Here is a 12216-nt window from a genome sequence, read left to right on the forward strand (position 1 = left end):
AAATAAGAATTTTTTTTGTGTTTTGATAGTTATTGGGTATTTCTGAGCACTGAAGAGCTGGGTTTCATTTGTGTTTCTTCTGCTTAGAAGATGACAGTTTCCAGAGACAACCTGAAGCAAAAAGTCCAACTGAGCCATGGCAAAGACTAGGATATTAAAGTTAATGCCTCTCTTATTGTTGCAAGCAAGGAAAAGATTCTATTGAAATCATATCTGGGCCAAACTTCCAGAAGTTCTAACATAATGGTTCTTGTATTAATGCCTGCACTTAAACAAAAAGTTCTTAGCTGACACTCCACTGTTCTTCAGATGAAGCATAGGACTGAGGCTATGCATTCAATTTGGCACTTGTATTAGGTACAGGAGAGGAACCTGGTGTGGCCCTCAGCTTCTATAGCCTATCCAATTCAAGGTCTGATGTGTTGTGCATTCAAAGATGACCTTCTGCATTCTATTGTTGTAACACACTATTATTTAAACAACTGTTACCTTCCTGTCAGCTTGAACCAGTCTGGCCATTTTTCCGTAACGTTTCGTATTAACAAGGCATTTTTATCCACAGAACTGCTTCTCATTAGATTATTTTTTGTTGTTCACATTATTCTCTGTAAACTTTTGAGACCATTGTTAGTGAAAATTTCAGATCTACATTTTCTGAGATACTCGAACCACCCCATCTGGCACCAATAGTTATTCCACAGTCAAAGTCAATTAGATCACATTTCTTACCCATTTCGATATTTGGACTGAACAACAATTGAACCTCTTGACCGTGTCTGTATGCTTTTATGCATTGAGTTGCTGACACATGATTGGCTGATCGGATATTTGCATTATCAAACAGCTGTACAGCTGTACCTAATGAATTAACCACCAAGTTCATTTGCCCTCTTAGTTGGCTATAATAAATTTGATAGCTCATTTCAATATATACCTTTTTCTCAGGCCCGAGTCAATATTCAGTATGATATTATTGTTAGTGTGACCAAGCTGTGTTCAAAATGTTTTTTGCATTTATCATGTTACACCATCACGAAAATGGATTTCATCAACTGCAAAGCATTTTATAATGTTCTGAAAGTTGTTACAGAAAATTTGTCTTTCCACCTATTGATTTAAAGAGAGATCTGTGATCTGTACTCCAACTCACTATCACACAGCTCACCTAGACAAAATTAACCCCATTGTTACTCTACCTAAAATCCCAACATTAAATGTGTTTACTGAATGGTTCTCTTAACCCCTCTACTTGCAGCTAGCCTGTGTGTAAAGCCCTGGTTCATATTTTCACTATCATGCTGTACGTATTCTATTTTGTGCTGTTCTGTGCAATTGGCTTGTTTTCAGCTTATGTGTGGGTTATTGTTGAAGATAAGAGAGGGGATAAATGTCTGCCATCCAATTAGGATGGTCGGATTAAGAGGAGCTTTCTCTGGTGAGGGACACTAAGGTTGGGCTTGGAGCTTTTGTTCGAGAGGAGATGAAGAGAGAAGACACTGGGGAGAACCAGTCGTAGCATACGATCTGGTGGGAGTCCCGTTTGTTCGAGATGGATTGCGAGCGAGGTATGCTGCTTTCATGTTGACCGAAGGCCCAGCACATGAGTGACAGAGAAGTTCAAGATGAGCTCCAACTTGTACACATTTGACTGTTTAATTAGAATGGGCCCTTTTCCTTTTGTTATTCCTACTATCCCTTTAGTTAAGATTCATAAATATAATTCCTTTAATCGTATGCAGTGTACTGTCTGTTATTTTGTGGCACTAATTTGTAATAGGGTAGCAAATTACACAGCATCCACACAAACTGGGGTTTGGGGTGGGATCAAGCACGTCTCTATCTCAGACGTTTGGCAGGGCCAGAGGTTGTCTTCCCTCGACTTACGCGCTCAAGGAAACCAGGGTGTTTAATATGTGTAAATGAATGCTTATCACCTGACAGGTAAACTTTCTGTTAACTGCAACATCCAAACACACCTTTCTCAAAATCAAAATTCAAAGTAAATATATTATCAATGTACGTATAGGTTACCAAATACAACCCTGAGATGCATCTTCTTGCACATATTCACAGTAGAACAAAAATACAGCAGAATCAGTGAAAAACTATGCACAAACAGACTCACAGCAACCAGTGTGCAAAAGAAGACAAACTGTGCAAATACAAAACTAATAACGACAATCAAGTAGCAGACATCATTCACCAGAATCTTGCTTTAGAATACAAACTCGTAAAAGACACCCTACCTTACTATAAATACAAGTCTGATCCGGTTTTAGAGTCAGTGTCCAACAAATTACATTATGTCCAATCCATTATTACAGATAGGATAATCCCTAATAACTGTCTGGATATAATATTACAGGATAAACAAGCAGGGACAACTTACTTAATAGATATAGCCATTCCAAATACACATAACATACTGAAATCATTAAGTGAAAAACAACAGAAATATGTTGAATTAAAAGACTATGGAACATGATCAGAGTATACATTGTCTCAATAGTAATATCTACAACTGGTATCAACTCAAATTTACTACACCATAGGATTAAATAATCAGGGCAACACAACCATATTTCTGTAAATCTCCAGAAAGCCACAATACTAAGTACCGCTAGAATAGTTTGAAAGTTCGTAGCAACCTATGCCCATACCGCAGGTTTTACCAGCTAAGAAGAAGCAATAATAGTTATAAATATTTAATACTGAGAACATGTGTTGTAGAGTCCTTGAAAGTAAGTCCTTAGATTGTGGAATCAGTTCAGTGTGTTGAGGTGAGTGAAGTTACCTCCGCTGGTTCATGAGCCTTATGGTTGAAGGGTAAGTACTGTTGTACATCTGGTGGGACAAAACGCTCCTACACCTCCTTCCTGATAAAAGCAGTGAGAAGAGAGCATGGTCTGGCTGGTATGGGTCTTTGGTGATGCTTCTATAGTGTCAGAACAGTACAGTACATCAGCCTATGTAGTCCATGACACCCTGATCTTCTGGCTAATCTCATCTAGATGTACCCAAACCATATCTCTCCAAACTCCCCCCATCCATGTACCTATCCAGACTTCTCTTAAATGTTAGAATTCTACATCAGAAGATAATGTGGAACTATGGTCAGAACATGGGGCTCGATACCCGGATATTGAGGAAATGCTCCGTTGCAGGCGTTGTCCTCCGGTGAGACCGACCATGAAAGTGGTGTCACAGGTAGAAAAGATGGTGAAGAAGGCTTCTGGCATGCTGGCCTTTGTCAGTCAGGGTACGGAGTATAGAAATTTGGGTTGTTTTTTTTGCAGTTACACAAGATGGTATTGTGGCCACACTTGTAATGTTGTGTTCAGTTCTCGTCATACTGCAATAGGAAAGATGCCACTATGCTGGAAAGAGTGAAGAAGACATTTACGAGGATGTTGCCAGAACTTGAAGGACCTGGCTATATGAAGAGGTTGGCAAGCTAGGGCCTTACTCCTTGGAGTGTAAGGAACTGATAGAGTGTACAAAATCATGAAGGGTATAGATAGGGTGAATGAATGCACAGAGTCTTTTCACCATGGTGGGGGAATAAAGAATCAGAAGGTTTAAGGTGAGAGAGAAAAGATGTAATAAGGACCTGAGGGACAACATTTTCACTCAGAGAGTCAACAGTAAATGGAACGCGCTGCCAGAAGAAGTGGTCTGGGAGGGAAGGTTAACAACATTTAAAAAACATTTGGACAGGTTTAGAGAGATATGTGTCAACTGTAGGTGGATGGGGCTAGTTTAGATGGACATTTGGGTCAGTATGCAAACCTTGGGCTGAAGGGCCTTTTGTCTGTGCTGCAGGACTCCATGACTCTATGACCTCTTGTTGCATTTCTGAGGATGGACAAATATTTATCTACATTACTGAGTTTCATTGCTTATCTCTAAAGTTGTTTAAAGCTGTCAATCCATTGTGTCCTCTTGTGCAAGGTGAAGCAACCCTCGGGGAAATGGAGCAACACCTTATTTTCCATCTGGGCAGCCTCCAACCCGATGACGTGAATATCAATTTCTCCTTCCAGTGAGCAAATTCTCCCCCACCTCCTCTATTCCCCACTCTGACCTTTCACTTCTTCTCACTCGCCTATTACTTCCCCTCGGATCCCCTCCTCATCCCCTTTCTTCTACTGTCCACTCTCCTCTCCTATCAGATTCTTTCTTCTCCAACCCTTTACCTTTCCCACCCACCTGGCCTCCAGCTAGCCTCCTTTATCTCCCTCCCACCTGCTTATTCAGGCATTTTTCCCCTTGCGTCTCAGTCCTGAAGAAGGGTCTCGGCCTGAAACGTCGACTGTTTACCCGTTTCCATAGCTGCTGCCTGACCTGCTTTACTTTACTTCATTGTCACCAAACAAGTGATACTAGAACGTATAATCATTACAGCGATATTTGATTCTGCGCTTCGCGCTCCCTGAAGTACAAATCGAAGTAAAAATAATAAAAATTTAAATTATAAATCATAATTAGAAAATAGAAAAGGGAAAGTAAGGTAGTGCAAGTCAGGTCCGGATATTTGGAAGGTACGGCCCAGATCTGGGTCAGGATCTGTTCAGCAGTCTTATCACAGTTGGAAAGTAGCTGTTCCCAAATCTGGCTGTACAAATCTTCAAGCTCCTGAACCATTCTCCCGGACGTAAGAGGGACAAAAAGTGTGTCTTTTTTGACAAAAAGCATTTTTTGTGTGTGCTACTTTGTTTAAAGCTGAGTTTATTGTTATATTCACAAGTACATGTATGCACAGATACACTGAAATTCTTGCAGCAACATCACAGGCACGTAACATTACACCTGTATAAGGAGCATTCACAAGAAAGGCATAAATGAAGTACAAGTTAAACATGTTTGTAAGAAATAATAGATTTAGAACAAAAATAAAGGTAATTTTAGTATAAGGTGATCAAAATGGCCATCCTGCTGCTAAATTTGATTGACCAGAGTCACTTTCTGGAATGACTGGGTCCGGGAGTAATCCCATTATAAATCTTACATTCGGATTATTCTATCTGTGTGACAGGAAGGGGAGCGTGGGGAATTGCATTCACTTGCCTGAGGTGTGCCAGGAGATGCGAATAGGAGGAATTGAACTGGTTCGGATGTTGTTTGATGTTCCATCCTTATTTGAGCTCAGGTAAGCTGAAAAGCTGGAGAGCCGCTTTCCACTCACCTCCCAGCAACCTCTCAGCACGCACTCTTAACACTCAGCAGTGGAGAACAGTGACAGACTTGGCAAATTCCCTCTGCTTAACAAGTACTGTGAACAATTCAGCACTATTCATGAGGCGAGTTCATCACTCGCATAATTAAGTCTGATAATTTATTTCCAACGGTAACATCATTTTATATTACACATATTTTATGGATTATTAATAATCAGTTGCCTTCGATCTCTCCAGAGTCCTGCAAAGTGTGCAGATCCACGTTCTGTATTAGCATTAATGTATCTGGTCTCTGTCAATAGTGCTCCCCTATTACAACGATCCATCTCTTTTGTTCTTTATTCTCTGTCATCTTCTTGTCAATGGATAAGCAAAAAGAGACAGAAATGTCAAAATATTTTTGGACGGACCAGATGTAAGAGTTCTATTCTATAAACCTGTACTAAGTCTAAATGCAAATCAAGTTACTTACTTACTGTCTGTTACACCACCGGCATTTAGGGCAGCATTGAAGGTCCTCCATCTCTGGTGGTGTTCAGGCTACCTTGACGGAATACAAGCTGTTGCTCAGCTTTTACCCTGAGGGTGGCCTTGTCTTGGCACAAGAGAAGGCCATGGATTGACATGTCGGAATGGGAATGGGAATCTGAATTTAAATATTTGGCCACTGGGATGTTCCGCTTTTGGCAGACGTAGCGGAGATGCTTGACGAAGCAGTCCCCCAATTTACAACAGGTCTTACCAATGCACAGGAGGCTGCACCAGGAGTGCTGGACACAATAGACGACCCCAGCAGGTTCACAGGTGAAGTGTTGCCTCACCTGGAAGGACTGTTTAGGGCCCTGAATGGAGGTGAGGATGGAGGTGTATGGGCAGGTGTTGCGGTTAGGCCACTTCTAGGGATAAGTGCCAAGAGAGAGATTAGCGGGGAAGGATGAGTGGGCAAGGGAATTGCAGAGGTAGCAATCCTGTGGACAGCAGAGGGGTGGAGGAAATGAAGATTTGTTTAATTTCATTAATTATATTACGCTATGCATCCATTGTTGTAATAGAAACCTGGACTTACTATTAGACCTGTGGATAATCACTTTGTCCTGTCTTCAGGACCTAGTCTGTTACTTAATTCAGCTTTTCTGTAGCCAACATTCTGTTAACAAATTTTACTGGTAATCTCATCAACTGAGAATGTAAAAGCTGTACCAAATTCATGCTCGGGCATGTCAGCTTTGACTGGTCTCCCAGAGCACACCAGTTTTTTAAAAATAAATTGCCCATTAGTTCAAACACTAAGTCCGTGTCATCTCTCAGTTTGCTCCAACACGCCAGCTTGCACCATGGTCAGTGTTATTGGGCCCATCTCATTGCATCGCATCTTGCTCAGTCAAATTGGTTTGGAGGCTTTGAAGGCTATAGGCCTCTCCAGGTAGTCTAGACCTCCTTTGTCTCCTACAGGTGGTCAGTAGCCCAATTGCCCCACTCTCAAGGGCCAATGGTCGTATTTGCTCTAACTCCCCAAGTGTGGATCTCTGTGATGGAAAAGGCTCTCTGTGTTATCATGAGGAGCTTCTGTTCCAAAGGGATACGTAACTGTTCGTACTGACTCAATGCTAAAGATGTGATCCGCTGGACTATACTGACACTGGAATGCTGAAGTAATAAAAATTAATGTTCGAAGGATATTTGATTTTCTTCACAGAGGCAAGCCCAGAGCTTTTTTAAATTGTCTGCACCTTAAATGAGCATTTTAAACGAGATGTAAAATGGGAAAAAAGAAGTTGAATATTACCTTCGACAAATGTGGCTGAAAGTTTTCAGGAATCCCTGAGCTTTGGCTCCAAGAAAATGAAAATATTTGATGTGATTTGTTTCCTTGCTGTTAAGGTAGTATCATTGGAGAAACAATTCCCACTATCATTTAGAAATCTAGAGCAAAGGAACAATGACTTTGATTTAGGAATATTTTTTTCTTGTCAGACTGACTTTGTCCAAGACCCTTCTGGCTTTCATTTCTTCATAAACCCACACCTCCATATATCACTTTCCTCTTCAGAAGGGCCTGATGCTGGTCTCATTGTCTAACTCTGTCAGATGGTGGATTCAAGTCTCACCAGAGTCTTTAGGTACAAGAATCTTGGCAATGGACATTGACATTGAACTAATGCATACAAAATGCTGGAGGAACTCAGCAATTCAGTCAGAATCTATGGAGATGAATAAACAGTCAATGTTTCAGGCCAAGACCTCTCATCAGGACTGGAAAGGAAGGGGATAGAATAAGAAGTTGGGGAGAGGGGGAAGAGAACAAACTGGTGGGTGACACGTGTGACCATGTGAGTGGGTTGGAGAGGTGGGATGAGGTAAAAAGCTGTGAGGTGAAAGGTAGAGGAGGTAAAGGGCTGAAGAAAGAGCACTCTAATGGGAAAGGATAGTGGACAATGGGAGAAAGGAATGGAGAAGGGGAACTAGAGGTAGGTGAAGGGCTGGTAATGTGTAAGGCTGAGCAGGTAACTATAATGAAGAAATAAAAAAAGAGGGGAGAGTAATTACCAAAAGTTAGAATAACCCAGGTTACGCCATTGGGTTGGAGGCTACCCCGATGGAATATCAGGTGTTGAGCATAGAAATATAAGAGATGAATTGTTACTCCAAAGTTCTGTCTGCTCTGTTTAATTACACAGCTACCGAGGCTATTCAAAGGAGATTGAAATTTGGATCACATTTGATACTTTGGTGTGACTGCATCTGGAATATTGTAATCAGTTTTGGTTGCCCCATCATGGGAAGGAAGTGGAGGGGATATAGAAGAGGTTTACCAGGATGCTGCCTAGATTAACGGACATGTGGTGTATAGGGACTTTGAACAAATTGCAGACTTCTCTGGAGTGGAGGCTCAGGGAGAGAAACTTAAAAGATTTGAAGAAGCATAGAGTAGACAGCCAGTATCGTTTTCCAGAGGTCGAAACGTTTAATACTAGAGGGCACACATTTAAGGTGACAGTGGAGATATGTGGGACAAGTTTATTACAAAATGAATGTTAGGTAACTAGAATGCACTTCCAGGAGTGTTAGTGGAGATAAAGCTGATAGAAACATCTAAGAGGCTGCTAGATAGGTTGATGAATATGCAGAGACGGGAGGAGTATGGACATAGTGCAAGCAGAAGGGGTAAGTTCAATTAACCATTAAATTACTAGTGTAATTAATTAAAGGGTCTATTCCAGTACTATGCTGTTCTATTTATTAGCAGCCACCAGGAAAAGCCCTTCAAGAGGACCACAACCCTGTCGTGGTTAGGAGACTTGCATGCTTCGTTGACCTGTAGAGCTCTGCCAGCTGGAATCATCGCTTTCTGCTTTGGCTCTCAGTAGGGTCACCCATGCCAAACAGGTCAAAAGGAAAAAGCCAGACTAAGAGTGGTCTACCTGGCCTCCAAGGCCAGCAGTTCAGTTCAGGGCTAACAAGCGTGACCGGTAAAGCAAACTGTCATGGAAACAGCAATGAAGAATCCTTCTACCTCTGAGAGTGACGCTATTCCCGAGTCTCCACCTGGAACTTGCGTGACTGACAGTAGTGAAAACTGAAAGGAAGCTACTGGCGTGATGAAGGAAGCCCTGATCTTCACAAGAGATGGAGGACCTTCATTGTTGCCCTAAGTGCCAGCAGCATAATAGGCAGTAAGTAAGCAAGTAAGCACCAGGAGAAGGGAGAAACATGGATATTTACGGTACAGTCATTGGTCAGCTGGTGGGAAAGTAAAGTGCCCAACTTGGAGATAAGCAACTTTGAATGCAGTTACAAAGTTAAACAGAGCAAGAGTGAGAGTAAAGGTGCGAACTTTAAACCTGAAGCATCATCGGGAGTTTGCATGGGCCAGCAAGTGATGATGAGCACCGTGTATTGCAGAAATCATCTGGGTTTACAGAGAGAACAGTGCCAGCATATCAGTGGAATGGACAAGTTGCAGACATGAAGGGTGGGGTTTCAGCAGCATGTCAGCTGAGGGCAGAGCTGGATGCAGGGAGTATTCAGGAGCTGGTTGCGAGGGAACGTGGCTCTGTTAACTCAGAGAAAGAGCAGTGTCTGTCTTTGGTCAAGGACAGAGGGTGGAGAGCCTGGCTGATTTTCTGAAATCTACCTGGCCCTTGATTCTTGTACTCCGTTTAAACCAACGGTTCCTGGCCATTTTCTTCCGTGGACCAATAACATTAAGCAAGGGGTCCATGTACCCGAGGTTGGGAACTCCTGCAGTTTCAACAGACCATGTTCACGGTAAAATTCCCTATTCTGCCGTGTAATATCAAAAAAATTATTTAATAGTATATTGAAGAATATTAAAAAAAAGAAAAACATTTAATAGTCCAAGAAGTCTACTCATCAAGCTCTACCAAACTCTAGAGCAGGCTAGACCAACAGTGTTAATGTATAAAATAAGCAGCATCCATCATCAAGAAGCCCCAGTATCCAGGTCATGCTTTATTTTCACTAGTACCATCAGGCGAAATGTACAGGAGCCTTAGGTCCCACACCACCTGGTTCAGGAACAGTTATTATCCTACAGATATCAAGCTCCTGAACAAGCGTAGATAACTTCATTCACCACAACACTGGACAGATTCCACAACTTATAGACTTACTTGCTAAGGGCTCTACATCTCTGCTGTTCTCAGTATTATAAGACCATACGACATAAGAGCAGATTAAGCCCTTCAGCCCATCCAATCTGCACCAACATTTCATCATGGCTGCTACATTTTCCTCTTAACCCCATTTTCCTGCCTTCTCCCCACAACCTTTCCTGCCCTGACTAATCAGGAACCTACCATAAATGTACCCCGTGATATTATTTCCTTACTTTTTTAAAAATTATTTGCCCAGCTTGCCAACTATTGCACATTGGTTGTTTATCAGTCTTTGCTTATGTGTAGTTTTTCATAAATTCTATTGTGTTTCTTTATTTTCCTGTAAATGATTGCAAGGAAATTAATCTCCGGGTTGTATATGGTGACATATATGTACTTTGATAATAAATTTACTTTGAACTTTGAACTAAGCGAAGTGACAATCAGAACAGTCATCCCTGAAGTAGATCCTAAGGCTCAGTGTGCAGAGTTTGGTGCCCTATCTTCTCTGTGGCTCCAGTTCAGAGGTACAAAGTTGTGAGAGCTTGGACCCTGGTCCAACAGTTGGAAGTAGGCCTTCAGTATTTCAGTAGGTGCTTCTTGCCTCTGTCAGGACAACAGGTGATTCTAACTTCATGAGATTGGAGAGTCTGCGCCCATTCCTTGCTGAAGTGCTTGAAAGATGGACTGGGTCCACAGAACATTGGATCCAAGGAGGACATTGCCTCCAGGAAGCGTTGTTACGGTGACACCAAATATACAAACTATTGTGCTAACAGATAAAAACGTAATGGCTCAAACCGTGAATGAGAGTAGCGTCCCAGGAGCCTGTATGGTTTAATAATTCAGTAGATGGAACTATTTTCAAAGCATAGTAAGAGACTGTTTAGTCCAAGAGGCAAGTACTTTGTTTCATCAGCTTAAATTCTACTGCCCCTCATGTGTTTATTTATTTTCGTCTTGAACGTGTCTGTAGTAACCATTGTTCCCTCAAAGGAAAGCTCTATGTTGTTTGGGTAAAGTGGTTTTTCTTAAGCTCCCTCTTGGTTTATTAGTGACAATCAGACATAAATATTTTCTCATTTTGCACGCAAGAGGTAATGCATTTTCAGCCTTTACCCTATTAAACAGCAAGACTCTGGAGGAGCTCAGAACGCAGGCTTAGATTGCTTTATAAAGTGGCAAAAATACTTTGACAAATCATTTTTGAAAGCGTTTTCAATGAATGCAAAGTTATTGATTTCTTTCCCTGAAATCTGTCTGGAACAGTTTATCCAGCTTCACCGTGGATGTTTTGAGAAAGCCCCAGCTTACTTGTACAGGAGCTGTTTATTGCTCAGCCCCCAGGTCCCCTGGCCTCCACTGGGGTCATTACATTGATTTCCTGACTGGCTCAACGGGACCAGGGCTAATAATATAATTTATTTATTTCTTGGGATACCGCGCGGAATAGGCACTCCTGACTCTTTGAGCCGTGCTGCCCAGCAAATCTCCGATTTAATCCCAGCCTAATCATGGGACAATTTACAATGACCAATTAACCAACCAGTCGGTATGTCCATGGACCGTGGAAGGAAACCGAAGCACCCGGAGGAAACCCATGCAGTCGTGGGAAGAATGTACAAACTCCTTACAGGCAGCGGCAGGGATTGAACCCGGTTGCTTGTACTCTAAAGTGTTGTGCTAACTACTATGCTGCCATTCCGCAATCCTTACTGTTTAAGACCATAATGCCGTAAAACGATAAGATATAGGAGTGAATTAGGTCATTGGGCCCATCGAGTCTGCTCTGCCATTTCATCATGGCTGATTCACTTTTCCTCTCAGCCCTGATCTCCTGCCTTCTCCCTATATCCCTTCATGTCCTGAACAATCAGGAATCTATCAGCCTCACCCTTAAATATATCTAATGGCCTGATTTCCACAGGCGTCAGTGGCAATAAATTCCACAGTTTCACCATTCACTGGCTAAAGAAATCCCCCCTCATTCCATTCTAAAAAGGCACCTCTCTATTCTGAGACTCTCCCACCTCCACTCTATCAAGGCCTTTCACCATTTAATTGGTTTCAAAGAGGTCACCCCTGGCTCTTCTGAATCCCAGGGAGTACAGGCCCAGAACCATCAAACGCTCTTCATATGACAAAGCCTTTCAATCCTGGAATCATTTTCATGAACTTCCTTTGAACCTCCAATGTCAGAACATCCTTTCTGAGATAAGAGAGCCAAAACTGCTCACAATACTCCAAGTGCAGCCTCACCAGTGCCTTATAACATTGCATCTGTGCTTTTATATTATTTTACATTGTATATTACATCATTTTATTTATATTTAAACATGATTAGCTTGCCTGATGTAAAATGGGGGCTGCTTTGCAAATAAAGTGTTTATGATAAATCAAGTTTTCACATTGTTGGTCAT

General features: G+C 41.8%; 1 long non-coding RNA gene across 1 annotated transcript in view; it reads left to right on the plus strand.

The window, feature by feature from the left end:
- The first annotated feature begins 1480 nt into the window (after nt 1-1480).
- LOC140739501 (uncharacterized) overlaps nt 1481-12216 on the plus strand; it is a 36000-nt gene continuing 25264 nt past the window's right edge. The window contains exons 1-2 of the long non-coding RNA XR_012101665.1: nt 1481-1565; nt 5036-5149. This is a non-coding gene — a long non-coding RNA (uncharacterized lncRNA). The remainder of the gene's footprint in view (nt 1566-5035; nt 5150-12216) is intronic.

Source organism: Hemitrygon akajei, chromosome 1 (genome assembly GCF_048418815.1).
Source record: "Hemitrygon akajei chromosome 1, sHemAka1.3, whole genome shotgun sequence".
NCBI classification, from domain to species: Eukaryota; Metazoa; Chordata; class Chondrichthyes; order Myliobatiformes; family Dasyatidae; genus Hemitrygon; species Hemitrygon akajei.